The following is a 26,768-nucleotide window of genomic DNA, read 5'->3' as shown; positions in this document are numbered from 1 at the left end:
CCACGGGGTAGGCTCGAAAGCATCATTTTTCATAAGTGTGTTCATGGCTTGGAGTTTAGTGCACAGTTCCAGGGATATGGAGAATGCTAGTAGCACTGAGAATCATTTCTGAAATTTGCAAGATGAAAGTGCATGTAGCTCTTTTGCTAAGGGGATAAAAAAATTCTTGGATTTTTCCGGAAGGAGGCATTGTGATGACCTCCAATTGAAAAAGCCTAAAATGGGGTGGGCCACGGTGGCTCAGCAGGCAAGAATGCTTGCCTGCCATGCCAGAGGACCTGGGTTTGATTCCCGGTGCCTGCCCATGTTAAAAAAAAAAGCCTAAAATGAAAGAAATCATGTTTATCAAAGAAATACAAAGTACCATTTTTGCCATCAGCATCTGTAAAAGTATTTTTTTTTTAATTTATGTGGTTAGTGTGCAAAAAGAATGCTCAGTTCAGGTCAACCATCATCTGCTGAGCATAAATTATAGGTACTGAGCTAGCCCCAGGGACACACTATCCTAAGGGAAGGGACCTTTCTTGTTTTGCTCATCAGTGTGTTTCCAAGGCCTAGCTAAATGTCAGGCATGCAAGAGTTACTCTCTCTCTCTTTAAATATGTCTCTCCCTATATGTACATGTATAACAAACAGAACCTGTACCGTAAGGTCCGTAGATCTTACCTGAATAATTCAATGAATTTATGCGCACGTGAGTGTGCACACACCTGTGAACCGTCACCCAACTCAAGCTAGAGATCATTTCCCACATCCCAGGGCTCTCAGGCCAACCTCCAGGTCACCACAATTCCCCAATCAGAGGGAACCACTATTTTGAATTTTATTGCCACAAATAAGTTTCGTCTATAAATTCTTATAAGTTGAATCTTCATATAAATGGAGTCATGCAATATATTCTCTTTTGTGTCTGGCTTCTTTTTCTTATCTTTATATCTGTGAGATTCACCCACATTGCTGCCCATAAGGTTATGTAAGAGTAGTTTGTTCTTTTTGTTGCAGTGTGCTATTCCATTGCATCATTATTCCACAATTTATTTTTCTCTTCTCCTATTGACAGATATTTGAGTTGTTTCCAATTTTTAGCTATTATAAGCAAACCTGCTATGAGCATCCTTGTCCATGTCTTTTGTTGGGCTTCTCCGTTTATTTCTCTTGGGCATATGTGTAGAACTATAACTGCTGAGTCATTTTGAATTGCTGAATTGAAAAATAGAGCTCTTTATTTGGCTTTGTCCTACTCAGATTTCACAGAAGACCCATAGTCACTACCAAACCTTCCCTTGGTGGAAGATAACTCAGTGACAGTAAAGAATTGGAGAGAAATATATATGTTTCATTATTAGTTACTTAATAAGAATGACAGTATGACCTTGAATGTTGATTTAATGTATAAAAGAACGTCAAAGATAGTCATAATCTAGTACCTTTTTTAGTAAATTCAATATTATATCACAGGTTATATAGTAGAAATTCTTATGTAGCATATTAATATTTATTTAAAAATGCAATATATATATTTTTTTTAAAAAAAACATTACTATTGTGTGCCAGGCACTGTTCTAGACATTGGGGCTATAGCAGAGAACTCCCATGTAAGGAAAAGTTCTCGCTATTATAAAATTTAGGTTCCAGTAGAGAAGACAGATAACCAAACAAAAAATATGTGCTATAAAAGGTATAACCAAGGAAATGTACTGTATAAAAAGATTTTGGCAGATTACAGATACATCTGCTTTAGTAATAGATTTATGGATGACTTCTATTTTAATCTATCTATACATAGGTTAAAATCTAGTTAATGAAAATTTAATTTATGTGCATAATAATAATAAAACAATACCGGGCAGCTAACCATGTGTTCTAAGCACTTTCCATGGATTATCTCATTTAATCTTCACATTATCCCTATGATATAGGTACTCCCCATTTTAATGGTGAATAAACTGAGGTACAAGAACTGCAATAACTTATCCATAGCCACAACAGCTGGTTTGTGGTGATATTGGAATACAAACCCAAGCAGTCTGACTCTATAGCCTGTACTCTATTATATGGACCATATGCATTTCAGTATGCTATATACTTGCTAAAGATGCCACACTAACACTAACACATAATGCAAAAACCAGACTTCAGTTTTGGCAGTTGAAAACAATGAAAAATTGAAGACGGCATCAATGATATACTCTTCACAAATTATCATTCCTGAGAACTGCTGAAATTCTGCCCTGTATGCTTATGCTCAATAAAAGTTTTGCAGAATACCAAAAGAGTGACTGCCATGCTTAACAGAATGCTGAATTAAAGATCCACTAAGCAATCATTCACTTTAGAAACTGTGGAAAACTCACTTTTAGAAACTGAAAAACTCAGTTAGCAGGTAATTAGAAGTATCTCTATGCTATAGGTAAAAATAACAGCTTAAAGAACTGCGTCATCTGCTGTCAGTGTGAGAGGAAAACTAGCACTTCTGGATCTGTTCATGGTGATTTTGGAAGAAATCTCCAGAGGACTGAGGTCCACTCTGGGAATCACTGAACTCAAGAGAAAGAAGTTATACAAAGAAAATATCTGTGAGTACTTTGACTAGTGGGATATGTTGAGGTTCATTGGGGCTAATTTCACTCCTGTTTCCCTCTAGTGTTCTGAACCAATTAAGAGATAGTCAAGAAAACAGATAGAGATCAAAATATGACTTTGGCACGAGTAAGTTGACAGTGAGGAACTCTGGAAAGAGATAGACTTAGGCATGCAGGCACAGGCAGTACGAGACAGACAGACCTTTCTCAGCAGCGGTGGAGTGGCCCCCTCTGGTTGGGACAGCCGGCAGAACATGAGCTCTCTGCGGGCGGTTTGGTTCCAAGAGTGAGCTAAGAAGGAGCATTGACTACTCCAAGTGCCTCCACACCCCACGGGGAATGGAGAGAGGCCACAGAGCTATGCTAATGGAACTCACTCCACATGGAAGGAAGCACTGGAGCCTTGGAAAAAAGAACTTTCCTAAAATCCATTAGGTATATATGCTATGGGAGTACAGAGACTCAACTTGTACTGAGTCTCGCAGGAAAACTAGGAGATAGACAAATGGAGCTTGAGAGGGAAAGATGCTTTTGATCTAGAGCGGCTCTGTGGATCCAGCTTACCGCCTATTTTTGTAAATAAAGATTTAGTGGAACCTAGCCAAGCTCATTCACTTATGTATTGTCTCTGGTAGTTTTTGTGCTACAGTGTCAGAATTCGGTAGTTATGACAAAGACCATATGAACCACAAAGCCTGAAATATTTACTATCTGGTTCTTTACAGAAAAATTTGCTAACCCCTGCTCTAGGCAGAGGGTAATGCATGGCGGTATCAAAGAGGATGGTGGTGTGCTAGGGATGTGAGGTTGGGGACTGTAGGTGGTTTGATAATGTTGGAGCACCAAGCAAGAGCTAGGTAGTAGGAAGAGTTGAAATGGGTTACAGTGGTGAAAGATACTGACATGCTCAGCATAGCAGCCCATGGCAAGAAGCCCAGAAAAGGTGGTCAAGCAGATGGGTCCCTGTCTCTCTAGAACTTTAAAGTCTTCTATAAAGAGCAGTGATACAGGAGGAGAGATCAACTGCATTAGTTACTTGCAGATAAATGGACAAACATTTAAGAAAAAAAGACTTTAAATCTGTAAAGAATACACAAACCACATAGAAGAGGGATTTGTGGAAGTAACGTTTAGAAAGGATGACAGTCATTTCTTTTCTCATGATATGGGGGGAAGGGCTCAGAGAAGAGGTGAAATAGCAACAGCTATTCAAAGGAAAGGAGAATGGTGAATTAGAAGGAGGATGTATTGCAAGCACAGGGATACAATTCACAGTTGGGGTGGTAATACTAAATGCAGTGAACATCTAGTCTCCTTTCTGGGAGAATGAGAGAGGAAGGGGAATGAGGTGAGAAGAGGAGCTCTGAGCAGAAGGGGACCAGGTCTTGGGACCAGTCTTTTCATTTTAAAAGACAATATCCTTCTCTAACCCCAGCTATTAGGATTTAAAAATTATTAAGGTATGAGCATTCCTTCCTAGCTCTAATCATTTTACTATCAAAGGGAGATTATTTTCACTTTTTGGCTTCTGGGGTGTTAGTAAAGCTGCTCAGAATAATGGATAGAAAATGCTGAACTAGAAGGAATAGGGCATAGGAAATGAGAAGAAAATAAATGATTGGAGGTAGGGTTGCAGAGTGAACAGAGAATACATTAAGGAAGGGAGAGGGAGGGTGGGGAGAAAGACTGCAACCAGCTCCTCGGATGAGGCTGGGGAAGAGGTTTGAGGAGTTTAAAGAGAGAAGAAGAGTCTTTGGGGGCTAAATGATGAAGAATGGCAGCTTGAGGGTGTTTTGTTATTGGTTATGAACTGGGATCCATTTTTTAAAATGTTTTTCAACAAGCTCAATAAAGGTTAGGACTGTGGTCATTTAATTCTTGGCTGCCAAACAGTTATTTCAGTTATGTGCAGTTGTTAAGTAAGTGCAGAGACTAAACCATGGAAAGTCTCTGGGGTTTTTGTTTGTTTGTGTTTGAGGTCATGCTGGGTTCTGATTTTTTTAGAGCTGTAAGATCTAAAGGACACTTACCCAGACCCCTGTGACTTTGCACATGCTATCCTCTCAGAAATGTTTTCCTCTCCCTTGGCCCCCTGGTGAATTTTTGTATATATTTCTAGGTAACTCATTTGGCTTACTCTTTGCACCTTTTGTGGCCTTTGCCCACTCTCCTCCCTAGGCAGCAGTTGGACATTTCCTCTGTTCTCTCACGGTGCCCTGTGCCTGTTCTCCCCACTGCTTCCTGTAGCACAGTACACCCGTCTCCCTACCCAGATGATGAACTTCTGGAAGAGAGGATTTTGTCTTAGTTATTTTCACATCTGTAGCACCTAGCACAATCCCTGACACAGAGTAGGTGGTTACTATATATCTGCTCAATGAATGACTTAGAAGAAACCATGGGTCAAAGAGTGGATGAAGAAACTATCCATGACAGCAACACTGAGAATTGAGCAGGGCAGGAGAAGTCAACAAGTCTGAAAAAGATAAATGATGCTGGGGCAGGAATTTATTCAGAATTCTAAAAGGACTAACTAGAGGAGCAAAACTAGGATTGGCAATTAGGGACAGCCCAAAGCTAACTAGCAAAAGAGACTGAGCTTTGAAGACCAGATATGGCTGAGGGATCAAGAGAGTAAGTCTCGTGAGTCCAGTAGGCAATGGGCCCAGAGATCAAGAGTGAGAGGAGACAAGAAAAACGGCTCTGGCAAGTCTAAGAGAAGGAAAGTTCTGAAACCATCACTGTTTTCCAGTCTCTTCGTTATAGTCCTTTTTGTTTGTGAGCAGGTAGGAACTTAACAATATGTGTGTGAAGGCAGATAGTTAGAAAAAGCCTTGGTGAGCACTTTGCTTGCCAGAGGACGTGTGTATCTGGATGGTCCTTACAAGGAAGTGGAAATGGTCTAGGTGAGACCCGAGGTGACCATCAGTGTTTTTATGGCTGTCACACTGGCTACAAGAGTGCATGTTAGAGCTTCCCTGGCTGTATGGGATGAGCTTGGGTGATGGCGGAGATCCTCATTTTCTTAGGACAGAAAGTCCTTATTTTCTTAGGATCTTGAAGTACGAAATGTTGAAATTGTCACTTGCCCACACTTATCTTTCTTGTCTCCTGCTGTAGTGGAGTTTGGGACTATCCTCTAGGAAAAGATCTGTGACCCATCTATTATATTTGTTTACATGTATTTACAATTAGGGATCACTGAATAATGAATTTTTGAATTGGTATAAATTTATTTTTAATGTCAGATGTATTGCATTTATTCTTCATAGCAACCAGTGAAAAAATGAGACAGTTTTGATGAACACAAACATTTGGCATATCATGTATTTGAGAGCACATGTTTCATTTAGTTATTTATTATCAATAATAGCATTTATCGAATCTTAACTACAAGCCAGACATTGTAAGATAGCCACCTCATTATCTCCCATTGCAGCCAAAGTGCTTCTTTTCTTGGTCAGGAATAAGTTTTTTGGGGGAGATGTGAGTGTCCACCACCACCAAATATGGTTAATTCTTCTTCCTAAATATTTGTTATTTTTCTTTAATTTTCAGATTTTTTGAACAACTTTATTGAAGTGTAAATTGACATACAATAAACTGCACATATTTAAAGTGTACAGTTTGATATATTTTGACAAGTATACACCTGTGAAACTAACCACACTCAAGATGATGAGCAGGTCCATCACTCCCCAAAGTTTTTTCACATCCTTTTGTAATCCCTCTGTGCTGGTTTGAAGCTATTATGCACCCCAGGAAGCTATGTCCTTTGAACCTCATTCAGTATTACTGGGTGGAATATATATATTTTTTTATTAATTAAAAAAAAAAAGAAATTAACACAACATTTAGAAATCATTCCATTCTACATATGCAATCAGTAATTCTTAATATCATCACATAGATGTATGATCATCATTTCTTAGTACATTTGCATCGATTTAGGAAAAGAACTAGCAAAACAACAGAAAAAGATATAGAATGTTAATATAGAGAAAAAAATAAAAATAAAAATAATAATAAATAAAAATATATATATATAAAAAAAGGAAAAAGAAAACAAAAGACAAACAAACAAACAAACAAAAACTATAGCTCAGATGCAGCTTCATTCAGTGTTTTAACATAATTACATTACAATTAGGTATTATTGTGCTGTCCATTTTTGAGCTTTTGTATCTAGTCCTGTTGCACAGTCTGTATCCCTTCAGCTCCAATTACCCATTATCTCACCCTGTTTCTAACTCCTGCTGGTCTCTGTTACCAATGACATATTCCAAGTTTATTCTCGAATGTCGGTTCACATCAGTGGGACCATACAGTATTTGTTCTTTAGTTTTTAGCTAGACTCACTCAGCATAATGTTCTCTAGGTTCATCCATGTTATTACATGCTTCATAAGTTTATCTTGTCTTAAAGCTGCATAATATTCCATCGTATGTATATACCACAGTTTGTTTAGCCACTCGTCTGTTGATGGACATTTTGGCTGTTTCCATCTCTTTGCAATTGTAAATAATGCTGCTATAAACATTGGTGTGCAAATGTCCGTTTGTGTCTTTGTCCTTAAGTCCTTTGAGTAGATACCTAGCAATGGTATTGCTGGGTTGTATGGCAATTCTATATTCAGTTTTTTGAGAAACCGCCAAACTGCCTTCCACAGTGGTTGCACCATTTGACATTCCCACCAACAGTGGATAAGTGTGCCTCTTTCTCCGCATCCTCTCCAGCACTTGTCATTTTCTGTTTTGTTGATAATGGCCATTCTGGTGGGTGTGAGATGATATCTCATTGTGATTTTGATTTGCATTTCTCTAATGGCCAGGGACATTGAGCATCTCTTCATGTGCCTCTTGGCCATCCGTATTTCCTCTTCTGGTTGGTTTCTGTTCAAGTCTTTTTCCCATTTTGTAATTGGGTTGGCTGTCTTTTTGTTGTTGAGTTGAACAATCTCTTTATAAATTCTGGATACTAGACCTTTATCTGATATGTCATTTCCAAATATTATCTCCCATTGTGTAGGCTGTCTTTGTACTTTCTTGATGAAGTTCTTTGATGCACAAAAGTGTTTAATTTTGAGGAGCTCCCATTTATTTCTTTCTTTCTTCAGTACTCTTGCTTTAGGTTTAAGGTCCATAAAACCGCCTCCAATTGTAAGTTTCATAAGATATCTCCCTACATTTTCCTCTAACTGTTTTATGGTCTTAGATCTAATGTTTAGATCTTTGATCCATTTTGAGTTAACTTTTGTATAGGGTGTGAGATACGGGTCCTCGTGCATTCTTTTGCATATGGATATCCAGTTCTCTAGGTACCATTTATTGAAGAGACTGTTCTGTCCTAGGTGAGTTGGCTTGACTGCCTTATCAAAGATCAAATGTCCATAGATGAGAGGGTCTATATCTGAGCACTCTATTCGATTCCATTGGTCGATATATCTATCTTTATGCCAATACCATGCTGTTTTGACCACTGTGGCTTCATAATATGCCTTAAAGTCCGGCAGCGTGAGACCTCCAGCTTCGTTTTTTCTCCTCAAGATACTTTTAGCAATTCGGGGCACCCTGACCTTCCAGATAAATTTGCTTATTGGTTTTTCTATTTCTGAAAAATAAGTTGTTGGGATTTTTTTTTTTTTATTAATTAAAAAAAGAATTAACAAAACAATTAGAAATCATTCCAATCTACATGTACAATCAGTAATTCTTAATAACATCACATAGTTGCATATTCATCATTTCTTAGTACATTTGCATCGATTTAGAAAAAGAAATAAAAAGACAACAGAATAAGAATTAAAACAATAATAGAAAGAAAAAAAACAAAAAAAACAAAAACAAAAAACCTATACCTCACATGCAGCTTCATTCAGTGTTTTAACATAATTGCATTACAATTGGGTAGTATTGTGCTGTCCATTTCTGAGTTTTTATATCCAGTCCCGTTGTACAGTCTGTATCCCTTCAGCTCCAATTACCCCTTCTCTTTTTTTTTTTTTTTTTAATTAACGGGAAAAAAGAAATTAACCCAACATTTAGAGATCATACCATTCTACACATGCAATCATTAATTCTTAACATCATCACATAGATGCATGATCATCATTTCTTAGTACATTTGCATTGGTTTAGAAGAACTAGCAACATAACCGAAAAAGATATAGAATGTTAATATAGAGAAAAAAATAAAAGTAATAATAGTAAAATCAAAACAAAACAAAACAAAACAAAACAAAAACCTATAGCTCAGATGCAGCTTCATTCAGTGTTTTAACATGATTACTTTACAATTAGGTATTATTGTGCTGTCCATTTTTGAGTTTTTGTATCTAGTCCTGTTGCACAGTCTGTATCCCTTCAGCTTCAATTACCCATTGTCTTACCCTGTTTCTAACTCCTGCTGAACTCTGTTACCAATGACATATTTCAAGTTTATTCTCGAATGTCCGTTCACATCAGTGGGACCATACAGTATTTGTCCTTTAGTTTTTGGCTGGATTCACTCAGCATAATATTCTCTAGGTCCATCCATGTTATTACATGGTTCATAAGTTTATCTTGTCTTAAAGCTGCATAATATTCCATCGTATGTATATACCACAGTTTGTTTAGCCACTCTTCTGTTGATGGAGATTTTGGCTGTTTCCATCTCTTTGCAATTGTAAATAACGCTGCTATAAACATTGGTGTGCAAATGTCCGTTTGTGTCTTTGCCCTTAAGTCCTTTGAGTAGATACCTAGCAATGGTATTGCTGGGTCGTATGGCAATTCTATATTCAGCTTTTTGAGGAACCGCCAAACTGCCTTCCACAGTGGTTGCACCCTTTGACATTCCCACCAACAGTGGATAAGTGTGCCTCTTTCTCCGCATCCTCTCCAGCACTTGTCATTTTCTGTTTTGTTGATAATGGCCATTCTGGTGGGTGTGAGATGATATCTCATTGTGGTTTTGATTTGCATTTCTCTAATGGCCAGGGACATTGAGCATCTCTTCATGTGCCTCTTGGCCATCCGTATTTCCTCTTCTGAGAGGTGTCTGTTCAAGTCTTTTTCCCATTTTGTAATTGGGTTGGCTGTCTTTTTGTTGTTGAGATGAACAATCTCTTTATAAATTCTGGATACTAGACCTTTATCTGATATATCATTTCCAAATATTGTCTCCCATTGTGAAGGCTGTCTTTCTACTTTCTTGATGAAGTTCTTTGATGCACAAAAGTGTTTAATTTTGAGGAGTTCCCATTTATTTATTTCCTTCTTCAGTGCTCTTGCTTTAGGTTTAAGGTCCATAAAACCGCCTCCAATTGTAAGATCCATAAGATATCTCCCAACATTTTCCTCTAACTGTTTTATGGTCTTAGACCTAATGTTTAGATCTTTGATCCATTTTGAGTTAACTTTTGTATAGGGTGTGAGAGATGGGTCTTCTTTCATTCTTTTGCATATGGATATCCAGTTCTCTAGGTACCATTTATTGAAGAGACTGCTCTGTCCCAGGTGAGTTGGCTTGACTGCCTTATCAAAGATCAAATGTCCATAGATGAGAGGGTCTATATCTGAGCACTCTATTCGATTCCATTGGTCGATATATCTATCTTTATGCCAATACCATGCTGTTTTGACCACTGTGGCTTCATAATATGCCTTAAAGTCAGGCAGCGCGAGACCTCCAGCTTCGTTTTTTTTCCTCAAGATGTTTTTAGCAATTCGGGGCACCCTGCCCTTCCAGATAAATTTGCTTATTGGTTTTTCTATTTCTGAAAAATAAGTTGTTGGGATTTTGATTGGTATTGCATTGAATCTGTAAATCAATTTAGGTAGGATTGACATTTTAACTATATTTAGTCTTCCAATCCATGAACACGGTATGCCCTTCCATCTATTTAGGTCTTCTGTGATTTCTTTTAACAGTTTTTTGTAGTTTTCTTTATGTAGGTTTTTTGTCTCTTTAGTTAAATTTATTCCTAGGTATTTTATTCTTTTAGTTGCAATTGTAAATGGAATTCGTTTCTTGATTTCCCCCTCAGCTTGTTCATTGCTCGTGTATAGAAATGCTACAGATTTTTGAATATTGATCTTGTAACCTGCTACTTTGCTGTACTCATTTATTAGCTCTAGTAGTTTTGTTGTGGATTTTTCCGGGTTTTCGACGTATAGTATCATATCGTCTGCAAACAGTGATAGTTTTACTTCTTCCTTTCCAATTTTGATGCCTTGTACTTCTTTTTCTTGTCTAATTGCTCTGGCTAGAACCTCCAACACGATGTTGAATAATAGTGGTGATAGTGGACATCCTTGTCTTGTTCCAGATCTTAGGGGGAAAGTTTTCAATTTTTCCCCATTGAGGATGATATTAGCTGTGGGTTTTTCATAAATTCCCTCTCTCATTTTAAGGAAGTTCCCTTGTATTCCTATCTTTTGAAGTGTTTTCAACAGGAAAGGATGTTGAATCTTGTCAAATGCCTTCTCTGCATCAATTGAGATGATCATGTGATTTTTCTGCTTTGATTTGTTGATATGGTGTATTACATTAATTGATTTTCTTATGTTGAACCATCCTTGCATACCTGGGATGAATCCTACTTGGTCATGATGTATAATTCTTTTAATGTGTTGTTGGATACAATTTGCTAGAATTTTGTTGAGGATTTTTGCATCTATATTCATTAGAGAGGTTGTTCTGTACTTTTCTTTTTTTGTAATATCTTTGCCTGGTTTTGGTATGAGGGTGATGTTGGCTTCATAGAATGAATTAGGTAGTTTTCCCTCCACATCGAGTTTTTTTAAGAGTTTGAGGAGAGTTGGTACTAATTCTTTCGGGAATGTTTGGTAGAATTCACATGTGAAGCCGTCTGGTCCTGGACTTTTGTTTTTAGGAAGCTTTTGAATGACTGATTCAATTTCTTTACTTGTGATTGGTTTGTTGAGGTCATCTATTTCTTCTTGAGTCAAAGTTGGTTGTTCATGTCTTTCCAGGAACCCGTCCATTTCATCTAAATTGTTGTATTTATTCACGTAAAGTTGTTCATAGTATCCTGTTATTACCTCCTTTATTTCTGTGAGGTCAGTGGTTATGTCTCCTCTTCCATTTCTGATCTTATTTATTTGCATCCTGTCTCTTCTTCTTTTTGTCAATCTTGCTAAGGGCCCATCAATCTTATTGATTTTCTCATAGAACCAACTTCTGGTCTTATTGATTTTCTCTATTGTTTTCAATTTCATTTATTTCTGCTCTAATCTTTGTTATTTCTTTCCTTTTGCTTGCTTTGGGGTTAGTTTGCTGTTCTTTCTCCAGTTCTTCCAAGTGGACAGTTAATTCCTGCATTTTTGCCTTTTCTTCTTTTCTGATATAGGCATTTAGGGCAATAAATTTCCCTCTTAGCATTGCCTTTGCTGCGTCCCTTAGGTTTTGATATGTTGTGTTTTCGTTTTCATTCGCCTCAAGATATTTAGTAATTTCTCTTGCAATTTCTTCCTTGACCCACTCGTTGTTTAAGAGTGTGTTGTTGAGCCTCCACATATTTGTGAATTTTCTGGCACTCCACCTATTATTGATTTCCAACTTCATTCCTTTATGATCTGAGAAAGTGTTGTGTATGATTTCAATCTTTTTAAATTTGTTGAGACTTGCTTTGTGACCCAGCATATGGTCTATCTTTGAGAATGATCCATGAGCACTTGAGAAAAAGGTGTATCCTGCTGTTGTGGGATGTAATGTCCTATAAATGTCTGTTTAGTCTAGCTCATTTATGGTAATATTCAGATTCTCTATTTCTTTATTGATCCTCTGTCTAGATGTTCTGTCCATTGATGAGAGTGGTGAATTGAAGTCTCCAACTATTATGGTATAAGTGTCTATTTCCCTTTTCAGTGTTTGCAGTGTATTCCTCATGTATTTTGGGGCATTCTGGTTTGGTGTGTAAATATTTATGATTGTTATGTCTTCTTGTTTAATTGTTCCTTTTATTAGTATATAGTGTCCTTCCTTGTCTCTTTTAACTGTTTTACATTTTAAGTCTACTTTGTTGGATATTAGTATAGCTACTCCTGCTGTTTTCTGGTTGTTATTTGCATGAAATATCTTTTCCAAACCTTTCACTTTCAACCTATGTTTATCTTTGGGTCTAAGATGTGTTTCCTGTAGACAGCATATAGAAGGATCCTGTTTTTTAATCCATTCTGCCAGTCTATGTCTTTTGATTGGGGAAATCAGTCCATTAACATTTACTGTTATTACTGTTTGGATAATATTTTCCTCTACCATTTTGCCTTTTGCATTATATATATCATATCTGATTTTCCTTCTTTCTACACTCTTCTCCATACCTCTCTCTTCTGTCTTTTCGTATCTGACTCTAGTGCTCCCTTTAGTATTTCTTGCAGAGCTGGTCTCTCGGTTACAAATTCTCTCAGTGACTTTTTGTCTGAAAATGTTTTAATTTCTCCCTCATTTTGAAGGACAATTTTGCTGGATATAGAAGTCTTGGTTGGCAGTTTTTCTCTTTTAGTAATTTAAATATATCATCCCACTGTCTTCTAGCTTCCATGGTTTCTGCTGAGAAATCTACACATAGTCTTATTGCGTTTCCCTTGTATGTGATGGATTGTTTTTCTCTTGCTGCTTTCAAGATCCTCTCTTTCTCTTTGACCTCTGACATTCTAACTAGTAAGTGTCTTGGAGAAATCCTATTTGCATCTATTCTCTTTGGGGTGCACTGCACTTCTTGGATCTATAATTTTAGGTCTTTCATAAGAGTTGGGAAATTTTCAGTGATAATTTCTTCCCTTAGTTTTTCTCCTCCTTTTCCCTTCTCTTCTCCTTCTGGGACACCCACAACATGTATATTTGTGCGCTTCATATTGTCATTCAATTCCCTGATCCCTTGCTCAAGTTTTTCCATTCTTTTCCCTATAGTTTCTGTTTCTTTTTGGAATTCAGATGTTCCATCCTCCAGTTCACTAATTCTAGCTTCTTTCTCTTTAAATCTATCATTGTAGGTATCCATTGTTTTTCCCATCTTTTCTACTTTGTCCTTCACTCCCATAAGTTCTGAGATTTGTTTTTTCAGATTTTCTATTTCTTCTTTTTGTCAGCCCATGTCTTTTTCATGTCCTCCCTCTATTTATTGATTTGGTTTTTGAAGAGGTTTTCCATTTCTGTTCGTGTATCCAGCATTAGTTGTTTCAGCTCCTGTATCTCATTTGAACTATTGCTTTGTTCCTTTGACTGGGCCATATCTTCAATTTTCTGAGCGTGATCCGTTATTTTCTGCTGGCATCTGGGCATTTAAGCAGATTTCCCTGGGTGTGGGACCCGGCTGGTTGAAAGGTTTTTCTGTGAAATCTCTGGGCTCTGTTTTTCTTATCTTGCCCAGTAGGTGGTGCTCGTGGCACTTGTCTGTCTGCGGGTCCCACCAGTAAAAGATGCTGTGGCTCCTTTAACTTTGGAAAACTCTCGCTGTAGGGGAGGGTCGCCGGCCGCCGTGGCTTGGGGGTGTGCCAATCCGAATCTCCCAGCCGGCCGGGAAGCCACATGTGTGGAAGGGACCCTGGTCGCCGGTCTCCACGGCTTGGGGGACCTCCTATCCAATTCTCCCAGCCTGTCCGGGAGGCCGCACGTGGGGGTGGCGCCAGCTGCCGTGGCTTTAGGAGACCACCTGTCCAATTCTCCCAGCCGGCCCGGGAAGGAGGGAGGGAGGGACTTCGGCCGCCAACCGCCCCGGCCTGGGGAAGCGCGCACCCCTCAGTGATCTCACCGCTGCGGATTCTCCCTCTCAGTTCAGCCTTTCCAGAATGGGGTACGCTGTGTTTTTGGTCTCTGTTGTGGCTCCGAGAGCTGTTCTGTACTGTTTCTATTTCTTTAGTAGCTGTTCTGGAGGAGGAACTAAGACCTGTGCGTCTTACTAAGCCGCCATGTTCTCCGGAATGAATATTTTTTATTGTTTCCATGGAGAGGTGTCTCCACTCATTCAAGGTGGGGTTGCTTACTGGAGCCCTTTAAGAGGGAACTATTTTGGAAAAAGCTTTAGAGCCACCGGAACCAACAGAGCCAACAGAATGAACATGGCCCCAGGGAAACCATTGAAGAAGCCTGGAGAGAAAGCTAGCAGATGCCACCATGTGCCTTTCCAGCTGAGAGAGGAACCCTGAATGTCATTGACTTCTTGAACCAGGGTATCTTTCACTGGACACCTTAATTTGGATATTTTTATAGCTTTGCCTTAATTTAGATGTTTTCATGCCTTAGAACTGTAAGCATGCAACTTAATAAATTCCCCTTTATAAGGGGATATAGCAGAGCTGTTCCAGTTCTGATATATCACATTCCAGCAGCTTGCCAACTAGAACACCCTCCCTTCCACTCTCCACTGTTCCATGCAACTACTGATCTCTTTTCTGCCACTATCGATTAATTAGCATTTTCTAGAATTCTATTTATTTATTATTTTAGGTCTGGCTTTTTTTTTTACTCAGTAATTATTTGATTGATACCCATGTTTTTGCATGTATTAATAGTGCATTCATTTTTACTGCTGAGTAGTATTCTATTGTATGGTTATACCACAAATGATTTATCTATTCATCTGTTGATGGATATTTGTGTTGTTCCCAGTGTTTGGCTATTATAATAAAGTTGCTATGAACAAACAACTGTGCAAACCTTTGTGTGGACATGTGCTTTCATTTCTTTCTGGAAAATCCCTAGGAGTGAAATGGCTGGATCATATTGGAGGTATATGCTTACCTATTTAAGAAACTGCTAATCTGTTTTCCAAAATGATAGCACTATTTTGTATTTCCATCAGCAGTATATGCAAGTTCCTATTTCTTCACATCTGTCTTACTTTATTAGCTGCTAAAAACAAAAGCCATGTAATGGGTTGGTTTCAACAATGGGACTTACAGGTTTGAGGCCAGGAGAAGTAAAAAAATTGAGGTGTCAGCAAGTGATATGTTCTGTCTTATGACTGAGGCATTCTGATGCTAGCTGCTGACAATCCTTGGTGCATGGCTTTCCTGACACGTGACAATTCATATGTGAATTTTATTGACTTCCAGCTTCTTCCCATGACTTTTTCTCTCTGTCTTAATTTCATTCTATTTATAAAGGATCCCAGTAATTCTGATTAAAACCCAATATGAGGGCAGGCCATGGTGGCTCAGCAGGCAGAGTTCTTACCTGCCATGCTGGAGACTGGGTTCGCTTCCCAGTGCTTGCCCAACATGACTGAGTTGAGCCCCACTTTAGCTGATGTAACCTCTTGAAGAGATGCTATTTGCAGGGGGTCCACACCCACCAGAATACAAAGACCGAGAACATGTCCAAACTGGGGTATACCAGTTAATGTTAGCACTACAACATCGTGCTAACATTCGGTATGGTCATTCTCTTAAATTTTAGCCATTCTAATGGGGATGTGGTGTTATCTCTTGTGGTTTTGATTTGCGTTTCCATAATGATTAATGATGTTGAGCATCTTTTCATGTGCTTATGTGCCATCCATTTATCTTCTTATCAGGTGTAAGATTTTTAAACATTTTCTTCCAGTGTATGGCTTGTCTTTTTTTTTTTTTAATTTTTTTTTATTAATCAAAAAAAAGAAAAGAAATTAACACAACATTTAGAAATCTTTCCATTCTACACATGCACACAGTAATTCTTAGTATCATCACATAGATGTATGATCATCATTTCTTAGTACATTTGCATCGATTTAGGAAAAGAACTAGCAAAACAGCAGAAAAAGATATAGAATGCTAATATAGAGAAGAGAATTAAGATAATAATACTAATAAAAAAATATATATATAAAAAGGGAAAAGAAAAAAAACGAAAGATGCAAACAAACAAACAAACAAACAAAAAACGATATTTCAGGTGCAGCTTCATTCAGTGTTCCAACATAGTTACATTGCACTTAGGTATTATTGTGCTGTCCATTTTTGAGTTTTTGTATCTAGTCCTGTTGCACAGTCTGTATCCCTTCAGCTCCAATTACCCATTATCTTACCCTGTTTCTAACTCCTGCTGGTCTCTGTTATCAATGATATATTCCAAGCTGATTCTCGAATGTCGGTTCACATCAGTGGGACCATACAGTATTTGTTCTTTAGTTTTTGGCTAGACTCACTCAGCATAATGTTCTCTAGGTCCATCCATGTTATTACATGCTTCATAAGTTTAGTCTGTCTTAAAGCTGCATAATATTCCATCATAGGTATATGCCACAGTTTGTTTAGCCACTCGTCTGTTGATGGACATTTTGGCTGTTTCCATCTCTTTGCAATTGTAGATAATGCTGCTATAAACACTGGTGTGCAAATGTCCGTCTGTGTCTTTGCCCTTAAGTCCTTTGAGTAGATACCTAGCAGTGGTATTGCTGGGTCGTAATCCATTCTGCCAGTCTATGTCTTTTGATTGGGAAATTCAGTCCATTAACTTTTAGTGTTATTACTGTTTGGATAATATTTTCCTCTACCATTTTGGCTTTTGTATTATATATATCATATCTAATTTTCCTTCTTTCTACACTTTACTCCATACCTCTCTCTTCTGTCTTTTCGTATCTGACTCTAGTGCTCCCTTTAGTATTTCTTGCAGAGCTGGTCTCTTGGTCACAAATTCTCTCAGTGACTTTTTGTCTATAAATGTTTTAATTTCTCCTACATTTTTGAAGGACAATTTTGCTGGATATAGAAGTCTTGGTTGGCAGTTTTTATCTTTTAGTAATTTAAATATATCATCCCACTGTCTTCTAGCTTCCATGGTTTCTGCTGAGAAATCTACACATAGTCTTATTGGGTTTCCCTTGTATGTGACAGATTGTTTTTCTCTTGCTACTTTCAAGATCCTCTCTTTCTCTTTGACCTCTGACATTCTAACTAGTAAGTGTCTTGGAGAATGCCTATTTGGGTCTATTCTCTTTGGGGTGCGCTGCACTTCTTGGATCTGTAAATTTAGGTCTTTCATAAGAGTTGGGAAATTTTCAGTGATAATTTCTTCCATTAGTTTTTCTCCTCCTTTTCCCTTCTCTTCTCCTTCTGGGACACCCACAACACGTATATTTGTGCGTTTCATATTGTCCTTCAGTTCCCTGATCCCCTGCTCAAATTTTTCCATTCTTTTCCCTATAGTTTCTGTTTCTTTTTGGAATTCAGATGTTCCATCCTCCAGTTCACTAATTGTAGCTTCTGTCTCTTTAGATCTACCATTGTAGGTATCCATTGTTTTTTCCATTTTTTCTTCTTTGTCCTTCACTCCCATAAGTTCTGTGATTTGTTTTTTCAGATTTTCTATTTCTTCTTTTTGTTCAGCCCATGTCTTCTTCATGTCCTCCCTCAATTTATTGATTTGGTTTTTGAAGAGTTTTTCCATTTCTGTTCGTATATTCAGCGTTAGTTGTCTCAGCTCCTGTATCTTATTTGAACTATTGGTTTGTTCCTTTGACTGGGCCATATCTTCAATTTTCCGAGTGTCATCCATTATTTTCTGCTGGTGTCTGGGCATTTGATCAGATTTCCCTGGGTGTGGGACCCGGCTGGTTGAAAGGTTTTTCTGTGAAATCTCTGGGATCTGTTTTTCTTTTCCTGCCCAGTAGGTGGCGCTCGTGGTGCTCGTCTGTCTGCGGGGCCCACCAGTAAAAGATGCTGTGGCTCCTTTAACTTGCCAATCCGACTCTCGCAGTCGGCCCGGGAAACCGCGTGTGGAGGGGTGTTCGCTGGCCGCCGCGGCTTGGGGGAGTGCTGGTCCAAATTGCCCAGCTGGCCCGAGACGCCAAGCGTGGTGGGAGGGCCCCGCTATCCAACATTCCCAGTCAGACCAGGGAGCCACGTGCGTGGAGGGGACCCCAGTCACCAGCAGCCCCGGCCGGGAAAATACGCGCCCCTCGGGTATCTCACCACAGAGGATTCTCCCTGCCCGTTCAGCCGTTCCAGAATGGGGTACGCTGTCTTTTTGGTCTCTGTCGTGGCTCCGGGAGCTGTTTCGTATTGTTTCTGTTTCTTTAGTTGCTTTTCTGGAGGAGGAAGTAAGACCCGCGCGTCTTACTAAGCCGCCATCTTCTCCGGAAGTCTAAATTCCCCTATTTAAAAGCCATTCCGTTTCTGGTATATTGCATTCCAGCAGCTAGCAAACTAGAACAGACCTGTATGTGTGTCCATTAGGGCATCCCTCGCCCTGGCACTCTGGAGTCCTAGGCCTGGGCGTGCTCCTCCTTGCTCTGCCTTGCAGACACAGCAGGAGTGGGAACAATTCCTCTGTCCGCCTCAGCCCTATGGCTTGTCTTTTAATTACCTTAACAGTGTCATGCAAAGAGAACATATTTTTGATTTTGATCAAGTTGAATTTATTAAATTTTTAAGTGGATTGTGCTTTTGTTGATGTATCTAATCCCAGGTCACAAAGGTTTTCTCATATGTGTTATTCTATAAATTTCATGGTTTTAGGTTTATTTCATAGTTTAGGTCTGTGGTCCATTTTGAGTTAGTTATTGTACAAATCACAGTTCTGCATTTGTGTGTGTATGTATTTGTATGTGTTTATGCAGATGGTTGTCCAATTGTTCCAGCAGTATCTGTTGCAAAGATTATCTTTTCTCCACTGAAATCCGTTTATATCTTTCCTGAAAATCAGTTGTCCATATATTATGGGTCCATTCCTGTATCGTTTAGTCTGTTTTACTGTTCTATTTCACTATCTTATATCAATAGCACAATGTCTTGATTATGTAGCTTTATAATGAGTCTTGAAGTTAGGTGCTGTTAGTCCTCCAATTTTGTTCTTTTTTTGGTCAGAGTTATTTTGTCTATTCTGTCCCTTGCATTTTTTTTTTTTTTTTTTTTTTTTTTTTTTTACCAAAACTAGCTTTAATTTGTCCAAAAGCCATATTGAGCTGTGTAAAAACTGTTTCTGGGAGGTGAGCCCAGAGAAAGTCCATGATGCACCCCTGTGCTCCCCAAGAGGCCTCTAGAAGTTCTCTAGCAAGCCCAGGGTGCATTTTTGCTCATTCTCTTGGAATTCCGGACTCTGGCCATCCCTGATGTTCTCTGCATATTCCTTGCTGATGTGCCTGACAATTTTGATAGAGCTTCCTCGCATGTTTAGGATCTGGTGAACCCTCTGACGAATTTGGGGGACATTGGCATTGTAGATCTCAGCCATGATGTAGCATATATGTTGGAGAACAAAGAGCCCTGCATCCAAGCGCCGGACATAGAACTCATCCTCGATGTCATTATCAATGATCTCTCCATGCCGGACCATGTCATGTTTTTCCCCTTCAATCTTCTTGTCAGCCACCTGCATTGCATCCAGATATTTAAAATGCAACTCCATCAGTCTGTCAACCTTCTCACTGTCATTTTCAGTGAATTTATTCAGAAGCCGGGTCTGCTGCTGCCCTCAGGTTCTGCAGGAGGGAAGCCAGGATCGAACAGACATGTTCTTCATGTTCCTTCTCGGTTGTTCCCACTTTCTTGATCTTCCTGGGAGATTTTGTAAAGAGGGGAAAGATGGTTCGTAAGCCAAGGATGTCAACAAACTTATGGCAATTGTCTGTGCCCTCAGGTCCAGTCATAGCGTGGTCCAGTACTCTGAGGGCACTGCTCTGGGAAATTTTCTATTCTCTGAGCATGAGATTCATCAGCTGAAGTCCTTCACCCTTCAGGAAGCGCTCACAATTGGAGCTAAGCATAAGGCAAGAACAGAGTGAATCAAACAGATTCTCCACCATCTCCTGCTCCTCAGCTGTTCTGGGATTGTGTCTTTTAAACGCGGATAACTACTGAAGAAGCACATCGATTCCATCCAGCTCCCCAGGCAATTTTCTGTTTTCATCGTTGTCCTGGAGCAATATGGCTAGCACTTCACTACGATACAGTTTGTTGGCATTGAAAGGCATCTTAGCCTTCAGCCTTTTCAGCAGCCACTGGAGAAGATCCTGCTGGGCAGCCTCCGTACAAGTCTCCGGTCGGAACTCAGCCATGTTTTCCACAATAGCCAGAGTTTAATGGATGCCATCCACCTCTTCTTTCACAGATTCATCCAGGCGCTCCAAATTCTGTACCGGCAGTGCTATCACCTCCCCATCTACCAGAGCATCAATGAGTACTTCTGCTCCCTCTTCACTCTCATGTAAGGTATCTATGTCTGTTAATTCCTGAAGCAAATCAACCACGGCTATGGACACATCTGTATTATCATGTCCAAGCAACCCTAAAAGAGACTGCACAGCATTCAGCTCCACCAGAAGATGCTACAGGTCTGGCATGGTGGCCACCACATGCATCTCCTGAATGATGTCATTTAGGTCCAGCTCAGATTCCATGAACTTCTCTGGATTGTCTGGAAACTTGATCGGCAACTCCTGGTTTTTGTATGATGTCTTTTCAAACGTGAGGATCATTTTCTTCACTGAGCTTTCATCCAGTGGTTCCTCCTCTTCCTCTTCCTCCTCACTCTCTGTCAATAATCTGAAGCAGCCTTTTTTTGTCATCATCTGCTTCTTCAACTACAGTCATTTCCTCTTCCCGATAGCGTCCATGTTCTCGAGTTCCAGCTTGTCTCCGTCGCATTTTCAGCTCCTCCTCTTCATCATCCTGGGGACGTTTTGTGCCCCTGTTGAGCTGATAGCTCAGAAGTTCACCTATGTCCATAGTTCAGGGTCCTGCTAACGCCAGCTATGCGAGTTCCCTCCACTCATGCTGAAGCGAAGGCCCCTCCTGTCCCTTGCATTTTCATATGAATTTTAGAGTGTTTGCTAATTGCTGGGATTTTTATTGTAATTGCATAGAGTTTCTAGATCAATTTGGAAAGAATTAATATTTTAATACTGAATCTTCTGAATCATGAATAAAGTTTTTATTTAGGCCTTCCAAAATTTGTCTCAGCGGTGTTTTATTGTTTTTTATGTTCAGTTCTTGCACAATCTTTTTTCAGAGTTATTCGTAAGTATTTCATATTTTTAAATAACATTACAAATGGTCTTTTTTTCAGCGTGTGAATCTTTGTTATTAGTATAGAGAAATATGATTGATTTTTGTATATTGATCGTAAATACTGTAACCTTGCTAAACTCGCTTATTATTTCTAGTAGCTTTTTAATAAGTAGGTAGCTTTTTTTGTGTGTGTGCTGTATGGGGGTGTGTGTGTCACATTTCATTCTTTTTCCGTGTGAGTGTCCCCTTATTGCAGCATCACTTGTTGTATTTTTGTTTGTTTGGTTTTTCATTTGTTTGTTTGCTTTGTTTGGGAAGTGCACTGAACCCAGGTCTCCCACGTGGCAGGCGAGAATTCTACCACTGAACTACCCTTGCACCCCTGTAACTTTTTAATTAGCAAACTGGACAGGCACACATCTCTAAGGGAAGGTCAGCCTTCCCAAGCATCGTTGTAAAGTTGGATTTTTAAGCTGATCAAGAATGCCCTGGGAAAGGCTCTGTGGTGCAGTTTATAAAACAAAAGGTCTTTCATGGTGAATGAGTTGGGGCAAAAGGATAGTGACTAATTACTCCCAGATAAGGGCCAGGAAGGGAAGGGTATCTGAAAGACATATCCAGTGGTTGGCAAGAAGAACAGGATTTGAATAAACATGAAAAGTGTGTCCATAGATACTTTGCACACACCCAATGGCAGGTGGGTCTGCAGGCAATGGCTTGCCACTCTTGCAGATAGCTGTAGGGTTGAGGTGAAGAAAAGGACTTCTGTGTCACATCGATGTTTCTTCTCCATCAAAATGAGAAGAGAACACTCTTCTAAAGCAACCCTAAAAGACTGAAGTGGGAAGAGTGTTGGCTATGTTCTACATGATATTAAATATCCTAGCTGGTAATTGGAAAATTTACCTGAAGCATCTGAAATTCTATTTCCTGGATTAATGATATCATGTAGGTAAGATGAGTTGTTGGAGTAACTTAGTCTGTTTTTAGCTGCTTATTTTATGTCTCAAAGGCACAGTTGTTATAAAATAATAATTAAAAAAACCCAGCAGTCTGTGGCAACAGATTGGCTATGCCAAGAGAAGGATTGAAATGAGTCAAATATAGCTCCAGTGTTTCTTTTGTGGAAGTTGGGCAATATTGTCTGCAGTAAGAGGAAAACCTGGCACAGCAAAAAGATGTACAGATAAAACTTACATGAAGTTGATCAGGGAATTCAGTTTTATGCAAGAGATGGTACGACTGACTAAAATGATTGATGCCCCAAATCTGCTCTATAGGGTCCCTTTGTCCGACGAGATACTGTGGGGGCACTCTTGAGGGCAAGATGATGGATAAGCCAAGCGGACAGAGATCGAGACTCTCCATCTTCCTCCATCCTACCCCAAACTTCTCCATTCAACCACAGCACCCACCTCCTTTTTTTTTTGTATATTTTCTGAGTGTATTTTTTTTTTATTTTTTTTATTTTTATTAACGGAAAAAAAAAAAGAAACTAACACAACATTTAGAAATCATACCATTCTACATATGCACTCAGTAATTCTTAACATCATCACATAGATGCATGATCATTGTTTCTTAGTACATTTGCATCGGTTTAGAGGAACTAGCAACACAACAGCAAAAGATATAAAATGTTAATATAAAGAAAAGAAATAAAAGTAGTAGTAATAGTAAAAAACAACAACAACAAACAAACCAACAAGCAAACAAAAACAAAAAAAACCCTATAGCTCAGATGCAGCTTCATTCAGTATTTTAACATTATTACTTTACAATTAGGTATTATTGTGCTGTCCATTTTTGAGTTTTTGTATCTAGTCCTGTTGCACAGTCTGTATCCCTTCAGCTTCAATTACCCATTGTCTTACCCTGTTTCTAACTCCTGCTGAACTCTGTTACCAATGACATATTTCAAGTTTATTCTCGAATGTCCGTTCACATCAGTGGGACCATACAGTATTTGTCCTTTAGTTTTTGGCTGGATTCACTCAGCATAATATTCTCTAGGTCCATCCATGTTATTACATGGTTCATAAGTTTATCTTGTCTTAAAGCTGCATAATATTCCATCATATGTATATACCACAGTTTGTTTAGCCACTCTTCTGTTGATGGAGATTTTGGCTGTTTCCATCTCTTTGCAATTGTAAATAATGCTGCTATAAACATTGGTGTGCAAATGTCCGTTTGTGTCTTTGCCCTTAAGTCCTTTGAGTAGATACCTAGCAATGGTATTGCTGGGTCGTATGGCAATTCTATATTCAGCTTTTTGAGGAACCGCCAAACTGCCTTCCACAGTGGTTGCACCCTTTGACATTCCCACCAACAGTGGATAAGTGTGCCTCTTTCTCCGCATCCTCTCCAGCACTTGTCATTTTCTGTTTTGTTGATAATGGCCATTCTGGTGGGTGTGAGATGATATCTCATTGTGGTTTTGATTTGCATTTCTCTAATGGCCAGGGACATTGAGCATCTCTTCATGTGCCTCTTGGCCATCCGTATTTCTTCTTCTGGTAGGTGTCTGTTTAAGTCTTTTTCCCATTTTGTAATTGGGTTGGCTGTCTTTTTGTTGTTGAGTTGAATAATCTCTTTATAAATTCTGGATACTAGACCTTTATCTGATATGTCATTTCCAAATATTGTCTCCCATTGTGTAGGCTGTCTTTCTACTTTCTTGATGAAGTTCTCTGATGCACAAAAGTGTTTAATTTTGAGGAGCTCCCATTTATTTATTTCCTTCTTCAGTGTTCTTGCTTTAGGTTTAAGGTCCATAAAACCACCTCCAGTTGTAAGATCCATAAGATATCTCCCAACATTTTCCTCTATCTGTTTTATGGTCTTAGACCTAATGTTTAGATCTTTGATCCATTTTGAGTTAACTTTTGTATAGGGTGTGAGAGAAGGGTCTTCTTTCATTCTTTTGCATATGGATATCCAGTTCTCTAGGCACCATTTATTGAAGAGACTGCTCTGTCCCAGGTGAGTTGGCTTGACTGCCTTATCAAAGATCAAATGTCCAGAGATGAGAGGGTCTATATCTGAGCACTCTATTTGATTCCATTGGTCGATATATCTATCTTTATGCCAATACCATGCTGTTTTGACCACTGTGGCTTCATAATATGCCTTAAAGTCAGGTAACGCGAGACCTCCAGCTTCGTTTTTTTTCCTCAAGATGTTTTTAGCAATTCGGGGCACCCTGCCCTTCCAGATAAATTTGCTTATTGGTTTTTCTATTTCTGAAAAATAAGTTGTTGGGATTTTGATTGGTATTGCATTGAATCTGTAAATCAATTTAGGTAGGATTGACATCTTAACTATATTTAGTCTTCCAATCCATGAACACGGTATGCCCTTCCATCTATTTAGGTCTTCTGTGATTTCTTTTAACAGTTTTTTGTAGTTTTCTTTATATAGGTTTTTTGTCTCTTTGGTTAAATTTATTCCCAGGTATTTTATTCTTTTAGTTGCGATTGTAAATGGGATTCGTTTCTTGATTTCCGCTCAGCTTGTTCATTACTAGTGTATAGAAAAGCTACAGATTTTTGAATGTTGATCTTGTAGCCTGCTACTTTGCTGTACTCATTTATTAGCTCTAGTAATTTTGTTGTGGATTTTTCTGGGTTTTCTACATATAGTATCATATCGTCTGCAGTGATAGTTTTACTTCTTCCTTTCCAATTTTGATGCCTTGTATTTCTTTTTCTTGCCTAATTGCTCTGGCTAGAACCTCCAACACAATGTTGAATAATAGTGGTGATAGTGGACATCCTTGTCTTGTTCCTGATCTTAGGGGGAAAGTTTTCAATTTTTCCCCATTGAGGATGATATTAGCTGTGGGTTTTTCATATATTCCCTCTATCATTTTAAGGAAGTTCCCTTGTATTCCTATCCTTTGAAGTGTTTTCAGCAGGAAAGGATGTTGAATCTTGTCAAATGCCTTCTCTGCATCAATTGAGATGATCATGTGATTTTTCTGCTTTGATTTGTTGATATGGTGTATTACATTAATTGATTTTCTTATGTTGAACCATCCTTGCATACCTGGGATGAATCCTACTTGGTCATGATGTATAATTCTTTTAATGTGTTGTTGGATACGATTTGCTAGAATTTTATTGAGGATTTTTGCATCTGTATTCATTAGAGAGATTGGTCTGTAGTTTTCTTTTTTTGTAATATCTTTGCCTGGTTTTGGTATGAGGGTGATGTTGGCTTCATAGAATGAATTAGGTAGTTTTCCCTCCACTTCGATTATGTTGAAGAGTTTGAGGAGAGTAGGTACTAATTCTTTCTGGAATGTTTGATAGAATTCACATGTGAAGCCGTCTGGTCCTGGACTTTTCTTTTTAGGGAGCTTTTGAATAACTAATTCAATCTCTTTACTTGTGATTGGTTTGTTGAGGTTGTCTATTTCTTCTTGAGTCAAACTTGGTTGTTCATGTCTTTCCAGGAACCTGTCCATTTCTTCTAAATTGTTGTATTTATTAGCGTAAAGTTGTTCATAGTATCCTGTTATTACCTCCTTTATTTCTGTGAGGTCAGTAGTTATGTCTCCTCTTTCATTTCTAATCTTATTTATTTGCATCCTCTCTCTTCTTCTTTTTGTCAATCTTGCTAAGGGCCCATCAATCTTGTTGATTTTCTCATAGAACCAACTTCTGGTCTTATTGATTTTCTCTATTGTTTTCATGTTTTCAATTTCATTTATTTCTGCTCTAATCTTTGTTATTTCTTTCCTTTTGCTTGCTTTGGGATTAGTTTGCTGTTCTTTCTCCAGTTCTTCCAAGTGGACAGTTAATTCCTGCATTTTTGCCTTTTCTTCTTTTCTGATAAAGGCATTTAGGGCAATAAATTTCCCTCTTAGCACTGCCTTTGCTCGTCCCATAAGTTTTGATATGTTGTGTCTTCATTTTCATTTGCCTCTAGGTATTTACTAATTTCTCTTGCAATTTCTTCTTTGACCCACTTGTTAAGAGTGTGTTGTTGAGCCTCCATGTATTTATGAATTTTCTGGCACTCCGCCTATTATTGATTTCCAACTTCATTCCTTTATGATCTGAGAAAGTGTTGTGTATGATTTCAATATTTTTAAATTTGTTAAGACTTGCTTTGTGACCCAGCATATGGTCTATCTTTGAGAATGATCCATGAGCACTTGAAAAAAAGGTGTATCCTGCTGTTGTGGGATGTAATGTCCTATAAATGTCTGTTAAGTCAAGTTCATTTATAGTAATATTCA

At 38.6% G+C, this 26,768-nt stretch overlaps 1 long non-coding RNA gene and 1 pseudogene across 4 annotated transcripts in view; one reads left to right on the top strand and one right to left on the bottom strand.

Moving 5' to 3' along the window:
• Nucleotides 1-26,768, top strand: part of LOC143647399 (uncharacterized) — a 240,981-nt gene that overhangs the window by 177,318 nt on the left and 36,895 nt on the right. The gene's annotated exons all lie outside the window — the stretch shown is intronic.
• On the bottom strand, nt 19,551-21,238 carry LOC143646297 (beta-catenin-like protein 1 pseudogene; annotated as a pseudogene).

Source organism: Tamandua tetradactyla, chromosome 9 (assembly GCF_023851605.1).
Source record: "Tamandua tetradactyla isolate mTamTet1 chromosome 9, mTamTet1.pri, whole genome shotgun sequence".
Classification (NCBI taxonomy): domain Eukaryota; kingdom Metazoa; phylum Chordata; class Mammalia; order Pilosa; family Myrmecophagidae; genus Tamandua; species Tamandua tetradactyla.
Note: the sequence above shows the minus strand (reverse complement) of the source record. Positions and strands in the feature narration are given on the sequence as shown.